This window comes from Ipomoea nil, unplaced genomic scaffold, assembly GCF_001879475.1.
Source record: "Ipomoea nil cultivar Tokyo-kokei standard unplaced genomic scaffold, Asagao_1.1 scaffold0211, whole genome shotgun sequence".
Lineage (NCBI taxonomy): Eukaryota > Viridiplantae > Streptophyta > Magnoliopsida > Solanales > Convolvulaceae > Ipomoea > Ipomoea nil.
Genome location: NW_017616639.1, coordinates 617,395 through 641,726, shown reverse-complemented (window position 1 = coordinate 641,726; position 24,332 = coordinate 617,395). Strand labels below are relative to the sequence as shown.

The 24,332-nt window shown below is 37.1% G+C and overlaps 1 long non-coding RNA gene across 1 annotated transcript; it reads right to left on the bottom strand.

The window, feature by feature from the left end:
- Window positions 1–1,616: 1,616 nt before the first annotated feature.
- Window positions 1,617–23,676, bottom strand: LOC109192562. Its single transcript, XR_002056122.1, has 3 exons — window positions 23,664–23,676; window positions 9,357–9,362; window positions 1,617–1,768 (listed from the first exon to the last, which is right to left on the bottom strand). It is a non-coding gene; the product is annotated as an uncharacterized LOC109192562 (long non-coding RNA).
- Between the last annotated feature and the right edge of the window lie 656 nt (window positions 23,677–24,332).

The window sequence follows — 24,332 nt, the reverse complement described above, 5'->3', positions numbered from 1 at the left end:
CTAAAGGCAAGTTGCTTAGAGCGATGTGCATGTTCCTTTTCCATTTTTAGATAAAAAGCGTGCAAAGAAAATATGCAAGATTTTCAAGAGATTTTTGAAAAGGGATCTACCAGGCAGTAAATGCAAAGCCTTTACCGATCAAGGTATTTGCTCTGATACCACTTGTTGGTCCCGATAGAATGTAATGAGAGTCTAGAGGGGGGGGGGGGGGTGAATAGACTCTTTTCGTGAAATGCCCTAATCGTCACCTTTCGATGTTTTGGCGCAGCGGATAAGTCAGATTCATTTTAATAGCTTTGCACGAGGTTACGAGATTAGGAAAACTTTTGGTAACAGTGATAAAATGATGATACGAATGCAGTAAGGAAAAGCGTAAGTAAAGAGATAGAAGAGACAAGAGATTTTATAGTGGTTCGGCTAACGTTGCCTACTCCACTCTTCTTCCACAAATGATGGAAGGATTGCACTATCACTCTTAGTACAATTACACAAAGACTTCCTTGATCACTAAGCCGGACAACCTTCGTAGGTTTTTCAACTCCTCGAGTTTACTTCGCCTCTATCAACTTCTTCTCCTGAGTTGAGGTTGGTAGAAAATGATTTCTTGATTTCTCCAACGATGAAGTCTTGACTGTGAGAGATGATTGCTTCGAACAAATGGCAAGACTTCCTTTGAGGTGTAAGAAAATGATCAATAACCTTCTTCAAGTAACTTAACACCTCAATACTGGTTCACAAAAACTTTTTTGGAAATTGAGAGCGTTCAAGAGCTTTTGCAAGTAAATAAGTCGAGTGAGAATGAACCAGCACCTTCTTAGTTGATGAAGGTGGGTTTATATAGGTGATGAAAATTAATCCGTTGGAGGGAGATGAAATTTTCGAACCTTTTAACCATTGGACAAGGACCGGGGAGCTTCATGCATTAAATGCTCCATTAATGAGGTTGTACCATGTAGTCGTTGAAGGTATGGAAAGCATTAGGATATGTCCTTTAGCTCCAGGAGTTGGTACATCTTCATTTAATGCTCCTTGAAAAGTGTGTCCCATAAGATGAGGTCCTTATTGTCCTAGGATGTTGTCAAATCAGACAGGTAGAACATTCTTCTCGTTGTTGAAGAGAAGTAATGCTTGATAAAGATCGTCTTTAATAAAACTGTCCTTTCGTGCTTGTTGACAACTCCTGCTTGACTCTCGTTGTTGTTCTTCATGTCTCGTGTCTTCTTTCGCCTTGGAGACCCTAACATCTAGTAATAACTCATTTTCTTGTGTTTGTCTAGCTTAACACGAATTACTGAGGAGTTATGGCAACTCTTGTCTAGGACGAAAGCAGCGATTGAAAAAGCTAATGGTTAGGGGTCTACTTTTCTACATTACATTGGTATCATCAAAATCCTAATAAAATGTTCCTAACAGTTTTCACACTCAACACTCGCAACAGATGAGGAGTTGAAATCTTTCAAGCCATATAAAAAATCAACATAATCTGGAAATACGTAAAAAAAAAAAAAAAAAAAAAAACAAAATTTTGAATTTTTCTACCGAAAAAAGTTACAAAACAGCAAGTTATATGAAAAAAATTACATGTTAGCATTTTGTTTTTATTTTATTTTTCCATGTAAGCAAATTAGATGGGTTACTTGTTAGAAACTTGCTAAAAATGCTAGATGAAAAATAATTGGGAATATAATAGTCTAGATGGACCATATTTGAATTCATGGTGCTAGATGAACAATCAATGTTAGTACATAGGCCTATTTAGCACTTTTGCCTAATATATATATATATATATATATATATATATATATATATATATATATATATATATATATATATATATATATATATATATTAGTTTCTTCCTGTCCGAGACATAATATACATCAGTACATGTGCATATACTCATCATATATATGCTTTAAACTCTTTAAGGCTTAAGCCATATTGTGTGCAAAATTAGCTAGGTTTGTGCAAGAATTTAAAAGAAACTATATAAAAATTAATATAGAGGAAGCCTTTTTATTTTCAAAAATAAAAATAAAAAAAATATAGAGGAAGCTAACCTCCATGGTTAAAGGCTGAAAGCTATTGCTATGGGAATATTGCCGCTTTTTCTTGCTTTATTAAAAGTTGCATGATAAATTTTCAAATGTTCCTGTCTTGTCTATTTTTGTGTTGGTACGATCGACATATTTTTACCATTTTAATATTTAATATTAATAACTTAACTTTTTCTGTGAATTGTTTATTGACTCTATCGGTTTGAACGAATTATTTATAGTAACCTAAATTGGTTTACCTCCTTATAATCCTTTATTAGCTAAGGTCGCAATTGGGCGGGATTCACCCACAGTACGTGCACTTACAAGTAACAGCTGTAGGCTTTCCTGTAAATCAAAGTAATCACTTAACTAACCAACTTATAATCATGATTTAAAAAAAAAAAACTAATAATCATCCTATTTTTTAAAAAATTGCACTTGTAATTCTCAAATAATAAGGTAATAGCAAATTCAGTTCTTAGATTATAAATATCACTACTTTTAGCCTTCGACTTTCCGATAATATAACATTTTTGATCAATCTTTTAATGAGTTTATCAAAATTTAGGAGGAAAGAAGAGGAGATTAAAGATATGAAATTTCAATATTAGTCATGATCGACTAGGATATTTAAAGATCAAGAGTACGTAACAATTTTTTTTATAGAATCGGTCATTAATGGAGAGATTGAAAGTGCCTTAGCACTAAACTTTAGAATTAAATGCGGTGATACTATACCTTTGAATATACAAATTGAGTTTGCTATTTGTCTATTACCTTATCACATGAATAATATATAATATATAATCACATATATTAACTATAATATAATATTTATGTGTTTGTGGGAGATGACAACATGCATAGCATATATGCTATGTTGACATCATTTTATGTTGCATCCTCTTTTCTTGATGGTTGAAATGGCAAAAATCAGATATGAAGTTGACATGTGATGAAAAGAGAATTTTGAATTGAAAGCACAAAATAGAATAGTCTTGGCACATCCTCTCCTTAATTAACTGTGTATCCTTTAAATTTCTTTGGCATACATTTAAAAAAAAAAAAAACAAAAAAAAAAAAGACAGATACACTGACCAATTGTTATAAATAACTATATCCTCTCTAATATCCAATTTACGTGGAAAATCGAGGTTGTGTCACTTGTGTAATAGAAAACAAATATATAGTAATCTTGATATGTCTAATATATAGAGTACTAAATCCATAAATCCTGCTAGACTACAAGATTTTTGGTAATTTTTGGACATTGGTTTGACAAATTTAATTAGCTGAAAACTAAGTTAAAAATTGATAAAGCTAGCTAATTATCATTCATATGGAATTGAAATAATAATATTCAAGGCCGTATTTCAATAAAAATTAGTAGCTCTGTGAGCATGATGAGGACTGTATGAAATTGTATTCAATAATCAGTAATTACAACTGTACAGACTGAAGAATATATACAAGAAGAATGATAGGGACACTAGGATAGCTAGGGAGTCATAATGTGACTCAAATGCGTCCTAATACTGAAATATATAGAGTCCTAATAAGCATTTGTCCATCTAAAATGATCAATCAACAGTTGAAAATTAAAGAAAAATGAAAAAAATGTAGTGGTACGCTAATTCCATAATTATAACGGTGCATTTGAAAACGCTTTGTAATGCATATGTGGATAACTAATAGTGAACACACGTGATCGAGTGCACTATTATAAATCTTGAGGGTATTGTTAATAATTATCCACGAACGCATTATCAAGTGTCATGTTACGAGAGACATCTTCGTACGTAATTATAGAAATGTCACAACATTTTTCCTTAAATTTCATTCTGTACATTCTCATGGGACTACTTAGTTCTCATCTTATCTTCTCTTTGTGTTTGTGTGTATGTTGGTAGGTTAAAATGAGAACAACCTCCTATGGTAAAAAGTGAATCTCAGCCACCTACCAGGTTTCATCGATGGTAAAAAAATAAAAAATAAAAAAAATAAAAAAAATAAAAAAATTGGATCAATTTTATATTTATAAGTTTCCAACAATATTTATGACACAAAAAAATGTAGACTTCTTAGCTGATAGTCTAGCAAAACCAGTAAACACGGCAAATTATGCTGTGCATCCGTATGCACCAAGCATGGTGCATACGGATGCAAAAACGACGTCGTTTTTATAAAACGCGCGTCTCCCCTTAAAAAAAAAAAAATTAGGTTCGAAACTATAATTCCATAATCGATGAACTATAATTCCATAATCGATGAACTATAATTCCATAATTGATGAACGATAATTCCATAATCTAATCTATGAACTAAAATTTTCAGAATGAATGAACTAAAATTCCAGAATCTATGAACTAAAATTTCAGAATCGATGAACTATAATTCCAGAATCGATGAACTATAGTTCCATAATCGATGAACTATAATTCCATAATCCATGAACTAAAATTCCATAATGAATGAACAAAATAATGTTGTTACTAGGAATCGAACCTGAATTTTTTTTTAAAGGGGAGACGCGCGTTTTTAATAAAACGACGTCGTTTTTGCATCTGTATGCACCATGCATGGTGCATACAGATGCACAGCATAACTATTCAGTAAACACATGACATATGTTGTCTTAAAAAAAACGAATAGAAAATCCAAACAACAAGAAGTAGGTGGTACCTCATGATACACACAAAAACACATAACACATAAACATAGAAAAATGTTAGGAGTAATTCTAGTAAATTAAGGAAGTGAGAGATAGTATGAGGTGAATTGCGGGGCAAATCTTCTTTGGCAGTGAGACCAAGTTAGTTGACCAACTGCCAAAGAAGATCAGCCCAGTAATACATCCATACCTTAATATAATATAATGCTCTTCTATTCACTCCATTTATGAACAGTGTCAGGTATTCTAAAACTATTTATAGTGATGGAACAGAAAACTCTGCAGTTTAAATGTGAAAGAGCATATTTGGACGCATATACTCATTTTACTGGCTGGCCTAAGGAATAATGTCTGTACCCTAGCTAGCTTGTTTGTTCCATGAACAAGCTGCAAAAGCTTAACCACTCACACATGAGGCTGTCAAAGTGGACCAAAGTTTGCGGGCGGGCCCTCACTCAATTATACCGTGAACCACGGTGCATAATTGATTATGCACTGCGCTTCAAAACGACGTCGTTTTATTTAATGAAAGAAACGGCAACTATTTTTTGCCGTTCCGCAAAAAGTAACTCTGTTATTCAGTTTCATTTTGTATACACTGCAGTTTCAGTTCAACACAACTACAGTTTCATTTCGATATAATTACAGTTTCATTCAATATTTATACACTCAAATATGTGAAAATGTTATTTAATTTTTTTTTTATATACACTATAGTTTCATTAAAACACAACTACATGATTATTTCGATATAACTACAGCTTTATTGCACAATATATACTCAAATATGTGAAATGTCATTCAATTTAATTTTAAATACATTGTAGTTTTATTTCAACACAACTACAATATCATTTTGATATAACTACACTTTCGCTGGGTAATATACACTCAAATATGTGAAATTGTTATTCAGTTTCATTTTGTATACACTGCAGTTTCATTTCAATACAACTACAGTTTCATTTCATTTCAATTGCAGTTTCACTTGATAATATAAAAATAATACGTGAGACAGTGTCAGTTTAGATACACTGTAGTTTCAATTGGTAATTAATACACAAAAAATACACATGCCGTTACAGTTAACGACACACCGTTTCTTTACTTAAAGAAATGGCGCCGTTTTTTACCGCGGTCCACGATATAACGATTGTGCCCCGCGATAGGGTGTGTTAGGGTCACAAAAAAGATGACCCGCGAAGAAAGAGCGGGCCTAACGAGCCTTGCCCACAAAAACCCGGTCGCACGGGCTGTGGGCCATATATATATATATATATATATATATATATATATATATATATATATATATAACCCTAAGTTCATGCCCTAGTCTCCCACATTCGCTAAACTTCAATAAATAGTCCTTAACCAGTTAACCCAAAGTGAAGAATATTTAATGAAGATAAAGTCAAGTGCAACATATCTTTTGAAAAATGAATACAGAGTATTAAATTTGTCTCCCATGCATTTGCTTTAATTAATCGAGGGAATTGGGAGCTGATGAGGTTGATTTCTTGAACAAAGTTTTTAAAACTCTTTAGGAAAAAAAAAAAGTGTCATCTTTATTACTCGCTTAGGAGCGTGATGATGTAAGTTTGAATTTATGTGTGTATGCAGCAATGCAACATCTTTGGAAGAGTTGTCCTTCAAACAGGTCCAGTAAAAAACTTGGTTGAATTAATTTTATCTCGTAGGATGCAGATTTTGATGTAATATGTGGAAAAAAATATTGTATGATTGAAGATTTGAAGTGAAGCTAATAATGACTTGTTAATTGATGCAATTAAGTTAGATTAGTTTTTTGAATTGATGCAACTGAACCAATTAATTAAATCTCATATATTGACTTTTTAATTACATAAAAAGGGATAAATTTCTTAAGTACATGTATTATTACGTTTTTTTTTCTGTCTGAAATATGTATGTCAAAAAATAAAATAGGGGGAAAAAGTGAATCCAAATATCTAACATGCACAGTTGGAATAGTCCATGGCATATGCTACAGAGTAGTTGCTTTCGCAAGTAGCGATAACATCACAACAAGCAAGCTTTGTAGCTTTTGCAACCTCGTATGTACAACCTAATTGGTCAATTATATGGCTAATAATAAAATGACCCTGATTGGAAACATAGTTAACTTATCAGTCAATTTTGACTTATTTAACCACGATTAACTCACTACTGGAAATTATGGAATTTTTGACCACCTGAAAGTGATCTTAAATCAAGTTGAAAGCAAAAAGTGGTCGGAAATAGCAGCAAAGGTTTTTCCGGATACCAAAAGTGGTCGGTAACAAGGCTTTCAACTTGATTTAAGATCACTTTCGGGTGGTCGGAAATTTCAGAATTTCCAGTAGTGACTGTTTGACTTGATTAAAAAATTAATATGAGTGTTTTATTAATTAACTTTTTTTGTAACAACTTATTGCTCCAAAATGTTAAAATTCAAAAAACTGCTAAGCTTTTTAAGAAAGTCATTTTGCATGTAATCAGCTATCGACTACTAGATAATTTACCAAACATTTTTCTACAATCAGCTAATGTTATCAACTAGTCAAACTCACTAACCCAATCAGCTAACAATTAATTACCAAACATTCCTAATAATTAGATCAAACACTTACCATTATTCAAACGCTATAGCTAGTAGTGTTTACATTGCAGAGAATACTTTCAATGGGATTCGAACCCGTGACCAAAAATAAGGCAACTAATTGTATTTCTTTATACTTGGCTAGCTAGTAGTTAATGCCATGTTTTAATGACAGAGACTCTGCTCTCCGAGTCTCCACCCAACATCTATGAAGACTATTAAGAAGCATGTTTGAGTGAAATTATGCATGCACGCACGCACATTAAACCTTAAACCACATATGGGAAAGATGGGGGACCATGGCTAGCTAGCAGCAACAAGAAAGGTACAAGGAAAGCTCCATTACCTGCACATAAAGACTTGTTCAGTGGTCTAGAATAGGGCATTGTGCTTGGCATATACCGATCGGTGGTTTATTCATTTGCAATAAAAGGTTGGATATCCAACCCAAATGTGCGAATACTCTTCTGCTTATAAGCTGCCCTGCCTAACCATCATACTCGGCTCAAACAGCTCAACGTACACAATCTTTTCTGGTCGAGCTTCCTATAATGTCAAACGTCTTATAGTTTAGTGATATGAGTTTATGATTTTAGGTAAGGTGTTTTAAGTTTAGTCTCCTTGTAGAGAAGAATAACAGTGCATTTCTCCTTTGGCAGATATACTTTGCATTCAGTAATATGGAAATCATATTAATTGAATTGCATATGTATAGCTTTTGCCAAAGGAGAATTGCCCTGCCATTCCTGCTCTCTACTAATTCTGTGTTTAGATCAAGGGTGTTGGGCGGCGGCTAGGAGAGTCGCATTTAGTATTATGTCATTGAAAAATGGGTTGGCTGCTAACTACTGGAAATAAAGTTGTCTCTTCACTACTAGCTTTTGATATATATATAGTGGTAAGTATTTAATTTGATCTATATATATATATATATATATATATATATATATATATATATATATATATATATATATATATATATATATGCAGTAATTGATGATCAGATCATCAGGGTATTACTTTTTAATTTTCTTGTATTTCTTTGGTGTTTTGCTAATTGTTCATGATAATTTGTAGCCAATTCGGTCATTTAATTGATTGTTGTTGTGTTTATGTAACAGGAAAGCAAATGGTGATTATTTGTGAAGAATTATGTTTGTTTTTATTAATGATGGGGTAAAACCAGCCTAATACATTTCGGGTCGGTCACACATTAAATGAGACCGGAGGTAAGCACGAGAATAGGTTAGCTTGATCGTGTAGCTGCATCGGACGAAGGTGATATGGACAGTCGGTTGGAACCGAGCATCGAGGTCGCTTAGCTTGATCGCAGTCGGCGTATAAGTGAATGTAGTCAGTCAACAGGAGAAAGAGCCGAACGGGATCCCTCTGAGACCTATCCGGACAATCGGGACCTTAGGGGTTCTGATGCGTAGTATATTTGCAAACAAATAATTTTCGGAGTACGAGTTATCGATCCACAGGGAAGTGGTTGTATCAAGCACTAGTTACTAACTTATTCATTAGAGCTAATCCTAACAATTACTTAGATGATTGATTGGCATAAAATAAATAAAATAAAACAGAGGTTCAGGATTTTGAAAACAATAAGAGAGAAAATGAGATTCATGGGATTCAAGTATTTAATCACCTAGTGCCAATTAACGTTTGTAATATTTAGTTTGGAATTAAGACTTGTATGGAATGCAAAGTGGAACAGAATTACTCCCGTATTTTCTACCCCTAGTGAATTTCCACTCCCGTGGCTTAAACACCCTATAAGATCGAAGATCAGCATTCAATTATTCCCAATTACTACCATCTCCCGATGCGCAACAATCTAGTATAAGATTCCCCCAATAAATTCTCCTTTCCCAAAGTCCAACCATTAGGTGCAATCGTGTGTGCCGTAATTTATGCCTCAACTCCCATTGGTGACACAAACATGGCTATGAAGCTAGTAACTATGGCCATTAATTACAAGCATCAAACAATATTATTACGATTGCAACACAAGTATTAAACCCAAATAATAATATATTAAAGAAACTAAGAGCTCAGGCGCTTAGGTTCATAAACACTTTTACCCAAGAATCTCTAAAGAATTTAGCCAAGCATGACTAAATTATACATAGCAAATAGAGTAAAAGACATTTTTAGTCCTAAATTTATAGTGGCTTGGACAATTTTAGTCCTTTATAAAAAAATTTGCCATTTTATGGACAGAGTTATTGTGGCGAGGACATTTTTGGTCCTCCGTCTATATTTCTGTTAGATAACCGTTTGAGAGAGGGGTAATTACATCAATTTAGGCTATCTCCTTCTATCTATTATATCTATGTGTGTTTTGTTTTCTTCTCGGTCATATTTCGAAGGAGTCGGAGAGTCCAAGTTGCAGTTGTACGAAGAAATTGCCGGAGAATTGAAGCCGCCAAACAGGTTACTAATCAAATAGATAGAAGGACAATCGAAGCCGCCAAACACACATAGATATAATAGGTAGAAGGAGATAGCCTAAATTGACGTAATTGCCCCTCTCTCATACGGTTATCTAACAGAAATATAGACGGAGGACCAAAAATGTCCTCGCCACAATAACTCTGTCCATAAAATGGCAAATTTTTTTTATAAAGGACTAAAATTGTCCAAGCCACTATAAGTCTAGGACCAAAAATGTCTTTTACTCTAGCAAATATAAATAAAGAATTACAAATCATCAAAAGAATACAAGAATTAACCAGACGATTTTCTCAAATCTCCCTAGTCTTCTTCTTGCTTTCCAAGACAACTTGTGGCTCTTGATTTCTCTCCTTGTCTCCAAGAATCTCTGAATTCTAAACTATCAATTGTAAATTATCTATTCTAATTATTTACTCTAAACTACCATACTTCATTAGGGTTGAGGAATGTGGGATTTTATAGTTGATACAAAGCTAGAAAGGAATAGGAATTTTCCTAATTTAATTTAGGAAGTTTAGCTTTGGAATGATTAGGCAATTATTGTAGCCATCTTGCTTTGGAATATTGTCATTTTAAATTAGGAAGTTTCTAAAAATCGCACCCAGTGCAATAGCTACGTTTTGCAAGCTTATTTTGACCCTTTTCTCTTATTATTTAGAGTTTGATGTCTTCATAAGAGTTGTATCCCTTCGAGTCTTCTTTCCAATGGCGCAAGAATCACCTCAATCGGACATTCGTTGCATGAGATATGATCAAAAACTAAACTGCCGCCAATCTGTGCGAGATGAAATGTTACTGGAAATTTTCGACGCGTCGAGTTTTTGCTGAGTCATAGGTTGTAGCCCTTCGAGTCTTCTTTCCAATGGCACAAGAACCACCTGAATCGGACATTCCTAGCATGAGATATGATCAAAGTACTAAGCTGTCGCCGAATTCAACGAAAATTACAACTCTTCGGTCTTTTGATCCACTTTTGACTCCAATTTTGTCCTAGGACTTCCCTTGCTCATAATTTTGACCTACAATGGTTCAAAAACACTAACAAACACCGTAAAACATTCAAAACAAGTGTAGAACCATATTCTAATGAGAATAGCAAGGAAAACATGTATTAAATAAGCAAAATTAAAGAACTTAATTACCGAGATGATTTAAAATAACTATAAAAACAAGCACAGATGTGATAACATCACCACCCTCACACTTAAGCATTTGCTTGTCCTCAATCAAAACCAAGGAATAAAATCATAAGTCAAAACATACAAATTACTCATGCTCTCTCTTGCACAACCTTTCAAACCACCAACCAACTTGCTACAAAACAACAAGCTTCAAGAATCAAATTAGTTTGGCACATAAGAGACCCATTTCCAAGCCAATAACCAAGCACCAAGAATTTAAAGTATGTGAGGATCAAGTTGTCACAAGTACTCAGTTGAGATTATGCAAGACACGACTCATGAATGAGATCCCATAGGCTTGCCCTTCTTACTCCCTAGATCAAATCTAAGAATGCAAGTTAAGATCAAACAGGACTTTATTAAGCTTGTAATGGGGCTACGGGTGATGGCTAACAAAGAAGTGGTATGGAAAAATTAATCAAAAAGAGAGAATGTCACAATTTATCTAAACTTTTCAAAATTTGGAAGAGATGAGATAATTATAATTTCAAGGAGCAAATTTCTTTTAAGAACTTAGCAACTCTTTTGGTAAAGTGAGGATCCAAACTCAAAAACTTCCAAGGAGCAAATTCTTTTTAAGAACTTAGCAACTCTTTTGGTAAAGTGGGGATCCGCACTCAAAAACTTTCAATCTTTTTTTTTTTTCATTCTTTTCTTTGGATTTCTTTTGAATACTGCAAGACAATTTCAATCCAATCTTTCAATTCCTTCACACTTGAACATTTTTAATATCAGCTGCTTTTTGGCACAACTCCATAAAACTCTTCTTACAGAAATAATAAAGATAAAAGTTTCATTCTCTCAAAGGGTGGAAGGGAAATATTTGGCCAAGGGCTAAGGGTTATAATAATGGGGGTAAATCAAAGAAAAACAATTACAATGAGGGGATAAGTGCTTAGCACTTATTTAAACAAACAAAAGGCACAATGGGGACACAAAGGATAAAAATATATATAGGGACAGGTTTAAAGGCTATGGTTAAACAAAAATGGCCTAAATCACTTCAAAACATGCAAAACTTACACATCACTTAGGGAGTAATGAGGCAAGTTCTAGCAAAACACCCATGACCGGAATCTCACATAAGCCTTCACTAGCAATGCATAACACACAAGATCAAGATTATTAAGTGGTTAACAAAGCTATTGGCAAGGGAATAGATCAATTATGTGTTACACCTCAAATCATCCATCACAAATTGAGATGCAGCAAGCACCACTAAAACAAACCACTAACAAACAAGAGAGAGTAATTGCAATTGCATGCTAAGATAAGTAACTTATTCCCTAAAAATATCATATGAGTCATTCAAGCAAAAGCAAAAAATTTTAAAATTTTAAAAAAATCCCCAAATTAATGACTCCTCCCTCACACTTAAAAATTTGCATCGTCCCTGATGCAAAATAAAAGAAAAGGAGAACAAGAGAAAAGAGAAAACTAAGAATCAATAAAATAATCACGAACTAGAAAGCAATAAAACTAAATAAGACAAAACTAGAAAGCAATAAATAAATAGGGAAAGTAATAAAAGATAACATGGGGTGCCTCCCATGAAGCGCTAAATTTAACGTCGTTAGCTCAATGTTACCTCTCTAGCCATCAAGTGATTGGAGAAGAAAGATCCCCTTCTTTCCATCAATTTTATCTTCCAAGTATTTCTTCAAGTGATGTCCATTTATAAACTCTCTTAAGCTCGAACCCTTCATGTCATCATGTAAGGAACCACATTCGCCCGAATCTAGAATTATGCCTCCATTCTCTTTTCCTTTATTTTCAACACTCTCTTGTTCAACAAGTAATGAGAGTCTCGGATCATCCACATGAACCAGCAAGTATTGGGAATCATTGGATATATAGATAGGCAAATGTGTGCCATCATCCTTAAGAACTCCAATGCCTCCCAAATTCAAAATTTCTCTAAAGTTCTCTACAAGGGAAGTGTTCTCCATTGGTGAGACATCCTCATTCAAATCATGTGCACCAACTGGGGGTAATGAGATTCGGAAGAAAAGGGAAACTCAGCCCACGATTTATCGGCCCCTATGAAATCATAGAAAGAGTTGGGAACCTAGCCTATCACCTCGCTCTACCCGTTGAACTAGAACGAGTACACAACGTATTCCACATACCCCAGCTAAAGAAATACGTGCACGACCCAAGCCACGTGCTTCAACCCGAGATCGTGGACCTCGACGAGTCACTAGTATACGAAGAAAAACCCGTGAGAATCCTGGACACCAAGACAAGAACCACCCGACGTCGAGCCATAGAAATGGTGAAAGTCCTTTGGACCAACCATGAGACCGAGGAAGCAACATGGGAACTCAAGGACACAATGAAGGAACGCTACCCCGAACTTTTCACAGCAGGTAGCTAAGAAGAAGTCACTCGACAAGGACCAAGCTTCGGGGACGAAGCTTCCTGTTAAGGTGGGGAGAGTGTAACACCCCGTGTTACGATCCCTAAAACCAATTAAATCATTTAATTAATCACCTAAGAGAAAGAATTAAATCACAATAATTAATTAGGAAAGGCCCACCATAGTCCATGGGCCCTTATCCCTAAACCCAATCCTTAGTCCCAAAAGGAATAGAATTAGCAAGCCTATAATATTAGTTCTCAATTAGGACTCCTAAATATATAAATAGGGGACTTAAGTGGCACTTAGAACCCCCCACCACAATAATCCCTCACCACACAAGAAGTTCCAAGAATTCCCCTAGGAGAAATCAAGAAAGAAGAAAGCTTCAAGAAAAACCCTTCATAGCCAAGGAATTAATTAAGACTAAGAGGTAACCCATGTCTCAACAAAACCTATTTTCATAGCTATGATTCCCCTCTTAGGATTTCCCCATATTATTGTGTATTGATGATTTGTGATATTATTATTGATGATTGATGGGATGATTCCATGGGTGATCTTGGTGATGAAAGATTCTTGATGATTATGGTGTTCTTGATGATTATATGATGTTCTTGATGATTGTAGGATGTTCTTGATGTTTATGTGATATTCTTACCGAATCTTGATATTAGAAGATGAATTGTGTCCTTGTTGATTTAAAAATGATTAGAACCCTAGGTTGTATCGCATGGAATTATTCTTGGTATATTGGGTGGGAATTCGCATGATTGGGTGTTGATTATGTTTAGGAAAGCATGATAGGTTATGTGCTATATGTTTCTCGATCTTTGATCCGTTAATTGTCTACGTGTGTTATCAATTGCGTTTGAAAGTGTCTAAGCATGGTTTCGGGTTCCACAAAGGTTCCCGGGGCGTTTTTGGTGAAAAAGAGTCAGTGGGGGGTAGGTGGGGGTAGGGGACCCGGCACCTACCCGCGGCCTTCTTGGGCAACGCCGGCAGCGGGCAGCTGCCCGCCGGGTACCCGCTGCCCGGAATAGCTGCCGCCGGCGGGCAGCCGGCGGGTGAACCCTCACCCACCGGCTACCCGCTGGTTTGCACCCCAATTTGGGATTTTGGCCTTCCCGTTTGATGTTCCCCCGACCCCCGTGGCGTCCCAACGGACTCCGTCTATCGTGCCTATGTCTAGTTTGATATTTCGGGTACCGTTCGTAGGTTGTATGAGTCTTATATATTGCATGCTAGTTGAATTGGTATCCCGTTGACCTAGGTGAAAGAAGTATGAACCCCTTAGGATTATTCTTAGTATGTGAAGGATCACGCATAGGTTTTGTTATACATTTTCTCCCCTTCCCAATGTGTTAATGTGGGTTGCATGTGCTTGCTATGTGTTATGTGTGCATGATACCCCAATTCGGTTGCGTTCGGATTGGTTATTCCTGAGCTGCGGTTCAGAAGCTGGCTGCGGTCAGATTTACACTCTTGGGCTGCGGTCCACCGTTTGGTTGCGATCAAACGTTTCTACATGAGCTGCGGTTCATATTTCCTGGCTGTGGTCAGATGACATACTCTTGGGCTGCGGTCCACTGTTTGGTTGCGATCAAACTATGATGAGCTGCGGTTCATCGGTCGGTTGCGATCGACCCCTCTGTGTTGCGATACGGGGCAGGGTGCTGCGGGGCCGTGTCAGAGCTATATGCGCTGACCCTCATTTATGGGCATGCGATTGGTCCTGTGGCGCCAACAAAGTGTGCTATGTGATGAAATACGGATGAGTTGCTGTTATGAGTATCTTGGGGATGTGACTATGGGATTTACACTGGGAATCGTATATGTTGGGTTATGATCATTAATTATGCTTATCTTTACATGTCTTGCCTGTTTGTAACTATATATGTTGGTATAACTGCTGTCTGTGCTTAGCTCTATCTGTTGAGTCTATCCCTGTTTTAAAAGCTAGAGTTCGTAGGATATATCTTCATGTTCAAAATGGTTTTCGTATATCTATATATATCTATATGTATTGTATTTCAACGCGTTGGAGTGGGTTACCAGCATCTCTCTCTGAACAGATATATTTGGCTTTCAGGCACAGACGAGTAGATCACTGAAGCGCGCTAGAAGCTTGGGGCATAGCTTAGATAGTTTTCCCTTTCGGCCTGCGTGCCATGATTTAGCATTGATACTGATTGAGGTTTTAGAATTTAGCCTGTGCACCCGAGTTCTCTAGCTCGAGTGTGGCATAGCACCCCGTACTCTTTGTATCGTATTTTGGATTTAATGAGATTCTATCTTTATTATATAAGTTTTAAAAGTCTTGAAAATCTGGGGTGTTACAGGTGAGACATCCTCATTCAAATCATGTGCTCCATTAAAAACTTCCTCATCTAATGGGCAACTCTCTATATGTTCCTTGCTACCATTACCTTGCAACTCTACATTTTCCTCCCAACTTGGTGTCCCATCTCAATGCATTCATCAAATATTTCTTCATCTTCCTTTCTAAGATTCTCATCATCCTTTTTATTTCTCTCAACCTCATGACCTTCATTCGGCAAGAACAACTCTTCTAGAACCTCTCCATTAAATGAATCTTGAAGTGGCTCTTGAATTAGCAAATCTTTCGTTCGAGCAATCATGTGATCCATTTGAGCTATCATGCGATCCATTCCAGCTTGTCGCTCCATATATTTCGAGCACAATTGCATTAACTTGGTCTATATGGACCTCATCTCAATTGTTTGGTCAAGTGGTTGGCAATCTCGTTGAAACTCTTGGTATAGAGATTCTTGAGCTCGCCCTTGATACTTGTAATTGGGATCCATGATAAAGCAATTTTCCGCCTCACGAGGTCCACCACATATCATGCACCATAAAGGTTGTGGAGTAGGTGGTGTACATCTTTGATAAGTGGCTTGACTCATGTTGGCACAAAATCCTTGAGTGGGTTGTAGAGAAACATGGTTAGTGGGGTTGAGCATGTAACAATTTTCCTCAAAGTGATTCCCACCACAAAATGAGCACCATTGGGGTTGTAAAGTTTGATATCAGCTTTCTTGAAAATATCCTTGACTAGAGTTGGCAAAATTTGAGAAAGGGAATTGTTGTTCCATCTCTCCATATTCCTGATTCGTATTCCAACTCATCTCATAACCATGAGAAGGAGGGTAGAATTGGGGCATGGTTCATTGAAATTCATATCCATCCATAAAATAAATCACACTGAAAACAAGGAACTCGTTATGGGTTAGCAAAATAAAATAAAATAAAAAATAAAAATGAACTAGTCTCCTAGAATAAAGATTTCACTAATGTTAATACTAGAAACGTCACCTCCCCGGCAACGGCAACAATTTGATGCGTAGTATATTTGCAAACAAATAATTCTCGGAGTACGAGTTATCGATCCACAGGGAAGTGGTTGTATCAAGCACTAGTTACTAACTTATTTATTAGAGCTAATCCTAACAATTACTTAGATGATTGATAGGCATAAAATAAATAAAATAAAACAGAGGTTCAGGATTTTGAAAACAATAAGAGAGAAGATGAGATTCATGGGATTCAAGTATTTAATCACCTAGTGCCAATTAACGTTTGTAATATTTAGTTTGGAATTAAGACTTGTATGAGAATGCAAAGTAGAACAGAATTACTCTCGTAATTTCTACCACTAGTGAATTTCCACTCCCGTGGCTTAAACACCCGATAAGATCGAAGATCAGCATTCAATTATTCTCAATTACTACCATCTCTCGATGCACAACAATCTAGAATAAGATTCTCCCAATAAATTCTCCTTTCCCAAGGTCCAACCATTAGGTGCAATCGTGTGTGCCCTAATTTATGCCCCAACTCCCATTGGTGACACAAACATGGCTATGAAGCTAGTAACTATGGCCATTAATTACAAGCATCAAACAATATTATCACGATTGCAACACAAGTATTAAACTCAAATAATAATATATTAAAGAAACTGAGAGCTCAGGCACATAGGTTCATAAACACTTTTACCCAAGAATCTCTAAAGAATTTAGCCAAGCATGGCTAAATTATACATAGCAAATATAAATAAAGAATTACAAATCATCAAAAGAATACAAGAATTAACCAGAGAATTTCCCAAATCTCCCTAGTCTTCTTCTTGCTTTCCAAGACAACTTGTGGCTCCTGATTTCTCTCCTTCTTGTCTCCAAGAATCTCTGAATTCGAAACTGTCAATTGTAAATTATCTATCCTAATTATTTACTCTAAACAACCATAATTCATTAGGGTTGAGGAATGTGGGATTTTATAGTTGATACAAAGCTAGAAAGGAATAGGAATTTTCCTAATTTAATTTAGGAAGTTTACCTTTGGAATGATTAGTCAATTATTGTAGCCATCTTGCTTTGGAATATTGCCATTTTAAATTAGGAAGTTTCTAAAAATCGCACCTAGTGCAATAGGTACATTTTGCAAGCTTATTTTGACCCTTTTCTCTTATTATTTAGACTTTGATGTCTTTATAAGAGTTGTAGCCCTTCGAGTCTTCATTCCAATGGCGCAAGAATCACCTCAATCGGACATTCGTTGCATGAGATATGATCAAAATACTAAACTGCCGCCAATCTGTGCGAGATGAAATGTTACTGGAAATTTTCGACGCGTCGAGTTTTCTGCTGAGTCATAGGTTGTAGCCATTCGAGTCTTCTTTCCAATTCCACAAGAATCACCTGAATCGGACATTCCTAGCATGAGATATGATCAAAGTACTAAGTTGTCGCCAAATTTGACGGGAATTACAACTCTTCGGTCTTTTGATCCACTTTTGACTCCAATTTTGTCCTAGGACTTCCCTTGCTCATAATTTTGACCTACAATGGTTCAAAAACACTAACAAACATTGTAAAACATTCAAAACTGGTGTAGAACCATATTCTAATGAGAATAGCAAGGAAAACATGTATTAAATAAGCAAAATTAAAGAACTTAATTACCGAATGATTTAAAATAACTATAAAAACAAGCACAGATGTGATAACATCAGGCTCCGGCCCAGAGGGCGACCGAGAGCAATGCGCAGTCGGGGGCGAAGGCTCAGCTGCAGGGGCAAAGGTGGGGAGTCTCCTAAAAGGCGTGCCGAGCGTCTGGTTAGAATGGTTGGCCGAGAGATATAGTGGCCGATTCCCGGAGGGATTCGAACCAATTCCTGAAGTATGGCAGTGCCGTCAAGCGATCTAGTCGGCGGATTTTGTGCGATACGACGGACAATAAGGGAAAGAGATCAGCTGAATTTAGGAAAGGGAATCGGCAATAATAGGAAAGGAGATCAAATGTATTTATGGCAATATGAACTTGTCTAGATTAGAACCTAGAATTCTATTATAAATACACCATTGTGAACCCTAAAAAGGGGTTAAGCTTTTCATATATACACGAGATGACGAGAATACAAAGCTTTTCTTTTCCGGCTATAGCATTTATTTTTCCGGTGGTGTTAGCCCGCCGTTTCACTGCCCCGATAGTAAATAAAACCAACATTCGCACCGTCTGTGGGGATCGATACGAAAGGCCGTGTAGCCCTATCAAGCAAAAGTTTGAGATTAGAAGATGGCAAGAACGAGGAGAACCCAGGTTGTCACTGGCCAAGATTGAGTATCGCAAGGGCGAGACTTACGGGAACAGCTCAGCCGTCATAACTCTCGCAATCTAACCGTCAATGCCCGTCTAGATGACACTCCGCCTCACGAGGAATCGGCTGACAATGCGCCACCAGCCCCGCCACCAGCGCCGACTGGCCTTTCACTGAGGTATTGAACGGAGCATTAGATCTTTATGAGCAAAAGCTCAGCCTACGAGCCGGGACGGCTCCAATAGGCGTCCCTACCCCTCCTGTTTAGCAGGCGGTGGGGATTCCGCCCCCTCAACCCAAAAGAGTGGATCGTGATAGGTCGGTTGTAACACCCCACTTTTTCTTAATTTAAATCCCGAAACTTAACTTAACAAGGTAAGCTAAACAAGAAATTAAAAGTAAGATTAATAACTTAATTCAATCAAAACCAAACAACGGGTGTTACCGCCACAGTCACCACCCACGGTGACTGCACAGGCTAAAAAATAAAAAATAACTAACTCAAGTCAAACTTCATTAACAACCTTAAAACTTGGGGTACAACCCCGGTGTCCAGCACAAACAAAAGATCAAACTAAGTTTCCAACAGTCAAACAACTAACATCAAGTTCAATAACTGTAACTAAACATCACAAGTCTAAAGTAGAGTCTATCTAGGATCTACCAACTCAAAGTCTACGCACTAAAACTACTCGTGTGTGCGCAAACACAGGGCCCACCTGAAAGGGGTTATAAAAAAAAATAAGTAGCAAATAAACCCGTTAGCAAATTAATGCTAAGTATAAAACCACTCAACCCTGTAAAGTACTATAGAATATAGATTTGAAAATCATTTGGCAAGCACGCATAATCTCAAACATTTCAACACTTAAACAACATTCTCAACAAACTCATAATCAACTCTATATGCTTGCAACCTAGTCATCAAGAAATCATGCTTTCATTCACTAGTACTCAACTCAAACACCATACTCATGCTTCAATTGATAGATAAAGAGATACTAAATAACATAACAAACAATCTCATGCTTTCATGCTAAACAACAATCAATCTCAAAGCTATCATACCAACACAACAATCAACAACAAAGTATCATACTTCTCATCAAATCCTAAATCCAATCATGCAAGTCATGTAACAATAAAAGATGTGATGTGATAAGTGCATTTTTGTCTATATTTTTACCCCTTCTTGAACCCTTTTTATTTGTGAATATCCTAAAAACTTGTGTGAATTGTGACTAAGTTATGTTGGTTTTATTTCAAGGTACAATCATTCACAACAAGTGAGGAATTCAATGATTTGTGGGAAGATACGAGCAATTTTGGGACCAAGAGATCAATCAAAGAGTTTGGAATGCATTTAAGAATTTTCAGCAGCCTCGTACCCCCTTGCGTACGCCCATCCGTCAGCCCATCCAAGATCTCAAAAAAGAAGCAGGTGGCGTACGCCCTGCCGTACGCCCATACGTATGCCCGTACGCCCTTTCCAGTGAACCAAGATTAAATCGTACTGCCTCAGGGATGGCCATCCCTAAGGTAGTACCTCTGTGCTCTGTAAAATATTTATGCGATTTTCTTGGATTTTTGGAGTAAGTTAGAACCCTAGATAGCTAGAACTCATTTTCTCTTCATTTCCTTAGACTTCCTTAGCTTAGACTAGTCTAGTATTACATCTCTAACTCATCTAGCAAGCTTGTAAACGCGGATTGGAGTGGGATTCAACCACAATTTCTTCATCTTCAATAGAGAAGCTTCTTACTCTTCTTTTAAAGCTCTTGTGCAATGTTTATGATATTTTCTTGTGCTTTGTTGTTATTTATGCTTATGAAGTGTGAGTAGTCCGTTTTTGGGCTCGGATTAGGGTGATATTGCCAACCTAGATGCTAAATAGGTGATTATTTCATAAGGGGGAAGATATCTAACCTAGGGTTCATTTGTTTGTGAAGGATTTATGATGAATCTTGTTAATATTTGGTACGTAACTCTTATTAACTTGCTTTTGGATAGTTTTTCTTCACAATGAAAGTTGGGGGAAGAATTTAAGCCTCTCCTTTCTCTAAACCCATTTTCTTTCTATGAAAATAGGGAAGAATTGGGGGCCTAAAAGCTTATGTGCTTTAAGAGCTAGGATTTGATACACCATGAAAGTGGGGCAATCCTTGCTCTAATCCTTGTTTATTAGCTTATGAAAATGGCTTTAAGCTAGGATTTTTATGTGCTTTGCCCTTGTGTTCCCTTGGTTGATGTTCTCTCCTAATCCCTAAGTTGTTAAAGCATCTAGAAGGAAACATCCCCTAATTTGAGCCCATCTTTTATCATTGTGTTTACTTGTGTTTAAATTGCATTGTCTTAACTAGATTTTTAGCCTTTAATTATTAACTTTACCCAACCATGAATTTGAATTTGCTTGGATTCTTGTGGGTTCCAATACTTTGGTGCCTAGAATTCTAGTTGTCACTCAAGTACGTGCCATAGTCCCAATCCCTTGCGGAACGACAATTTACACCTGTTACTCACCATCTCTTTCCCGTACATCATGATGCTATAAGTATAAGTATATAGATATACTTTCTCTCATAAAAAAAAAAAAATTCTTTTTCTGTGGAGGTTTCTGTTGAGTCACATAGACTCGCTTTTCTCTTCTTTCTCTTGAGTCTCTTGACTCGCTTTCTTTCCTCTTTCTCAAATTTCTCAAACATTCTCATTTTTCTTCTTGGGCAAGGCAGGTACTCTGCCGCAACGAAGCCCTAGCAAACAGTGCAATCTCGTGTAGCCGCCACATCCGTAACAATGGAACCTCTAACTCGTGGGGAGGTAGGACTTCACAAATCGTGAATGGACCTAGCCGGCCACATACTCAACTCGCTCATAGAACCGGTGCTGGTGGTTCTTTAATAAATCTTTCTTTCTCTGTGGAATCAGGTATCGTACTTTCAGTGTGCACACCCCCTAACTAGGATTCCAAGCCCGGCGAGAAGTCTCCAACCTAGTAACGCGGAAATATCGACCTTGTTACTTCTAAAATCTCTTTCGGTTCACAATGTCCGATACATTTCTCAAACTTTCCTTCTTTCTCTTTTCTCCCGAAAGGATATAGTCCTAACGGTCCTGCAAAATACTATTTTCCTCACAATAGATAATATATAGATATATCTCAAGCCACAAACTCTACTTCTGCAAACTCATGCACAAATATTCTCAATCAACTTCACTTTCTCACAACTTTGGAAATCAAATATCATGTAACTTCTCAATGCAAATAGATAATGATTTTCCAAAATAGATATATGTTTTTGAAATAGAACTTAGGCTTACTTAGAGCCAATAATGCACTTTGGTTCGTTGCCATAATCCGTCTCTCAACGGGGCTGGCCAACGGACCATGCCATGGTCCGTTGGCTAGCACCGTTGGGTGATCTGGTGCACCATCTGTGTGCATCAGGCACCTCCTTCTTCCCTGTAACACAAACCAATGCAAAACCAACACTTCTAAAACATAATAAATCAATCATAGATGATCTACAACACACAAATAGCTCAACCACAACATCTATCTAGCATTTCTACACCACTATTTCACCATATAGCAGATAACAAAGTCTGAAAATGTAGTTTGGGAGTCCATGGTTTATACCTTAGCTTCTTCTTCTTCTTGTGTGGATTTCTACTTCATCTCTACTCAACTTCCACCATTTCCACTTCCTAGACTCCTCAAACAAACCACACAAACAACATACAAGGAAGGAACCTCGGAGATTAAAGTAAAGAAGATGAAAATTAGGAGAAAAGATGAATCAATGGATGAGATGAGCTTGGGGAAAACTTACTGCAATGCTTCTTTGTCTACAGAGCTCAAGAGTGGAGAGGCCAAAGAAGGAGATCAGGAAAAACAAGGTGAAAAGTGATGAATATATAGGGTGCAAAACCCTAGGTTGATCACCAATGATTGGTGGAGGGTAAAGAAGTAATTTTTTGCTTGGCTTCTAACAAAGAATCACAAGGCTCTTGGTTCACCTTGTATTATGGACCAAGGTCTAAAAAGTGAATTTTGGATAACTTGGGATCAAAAATAGATTTTCTATAAGATGTTTTCTAGTTAAAACACTTGGTTTAGGTTTCACATGTTCTTTTTCGATTTCACTCAGATTGACTTTTCGGGTCAAAACTGGGTACATAAATGTAACCGAAATTTAGGATTTTCGAAATGGAATAAATCTCGGTGTTGAATTTATTCAAAAACTCGGTTCAAAATATTTAATTCAAACATCGTTTTCGAAATAAAATTTTGGAAGAGTAAAAAGGACTATTTTGGAATTTTATAAAAAAGGAATTTAGGAAAATTATTTTTAGGTTGTCACATCGGTACATTTCAACATTCTCCCATTCGCTCAAGGTTGGGCCCCGCCGCTACCCATCGTTTAGCCTTGGATAGGTTTGGCGACCAGGTCCCGCCCTTGGAGGTCAGCCTCATTAATGGAGAGCCGAGGGGAGAGGAACTGCAAGAACCTAGAAATAGGCGAGAACGAAGGGAGGCTGCACACCAAAGGCTTACTCGGTATTCGAGAGCAGCACCGAGTTCCCAATAGGTCCTGGTCAGGTTAGAGTGGAAGTGGCCGACCTCGCCCAGGAGGTTCGGGACTTTAGAGAGAAGTTGGAAAGAAAGACGTCCAGCATGCGCAGCTTGTTACCCGCCTCGCCTTTTACGCTTGAAATATTGGCTTATAAGGTGCCGACAAAATTTAAGATGCCCGAGCATGGCGTTTATGATGGCACAGGTGATCTCAAGGAACATCTTATCAGTTTTCAAGACCGGATGCAAGTAGTTGGCGCGGAAGAACCGTTGATATGTAGGACGTTCTTCACCACACTAACGGCTCGACACAGAGATGGTTCCTGGCCTTGCGGGCTCGATCGGTCAGAAGTTTCCAAGAGTTAACCGAGCTCTTTCTATCAAATTATGCGGCCAACATCCGACCCAAGAGAAATTTCTTGTATTTTGATGAGGTAAAGTAGGGTGTGACTGAGTCATTGAGAGACTATTTGATCAGATGCCAGAAGGAAGCTCAGGCGGTTGAGGATCTAGACGATAGAACATTGCTAACGTTATTCATCAAGTCGCTAAGGTTGGGTAAGTTGTTCACTAGCCTCCATACCGAGTGGCCAGAATCGTACGCTCAGGCCATCCAGCGAGCTATTCGGCACATGGATATGGAAGATACAGTCAAACAGAAACAAGAGTAGGAAAGGTCGTCCAAACCCAAAAGCCACATGTTGACGAGACAAAGGGAGGAAGGTTCAATAGGACGCCAACCAGGCAGAACGACTCGGGAAGGAACCCTGAAAGATTGGGTGCACACGCCTACCAACCCGTCCCATATCAGGAAATTATAAAAGTTAAAGTAG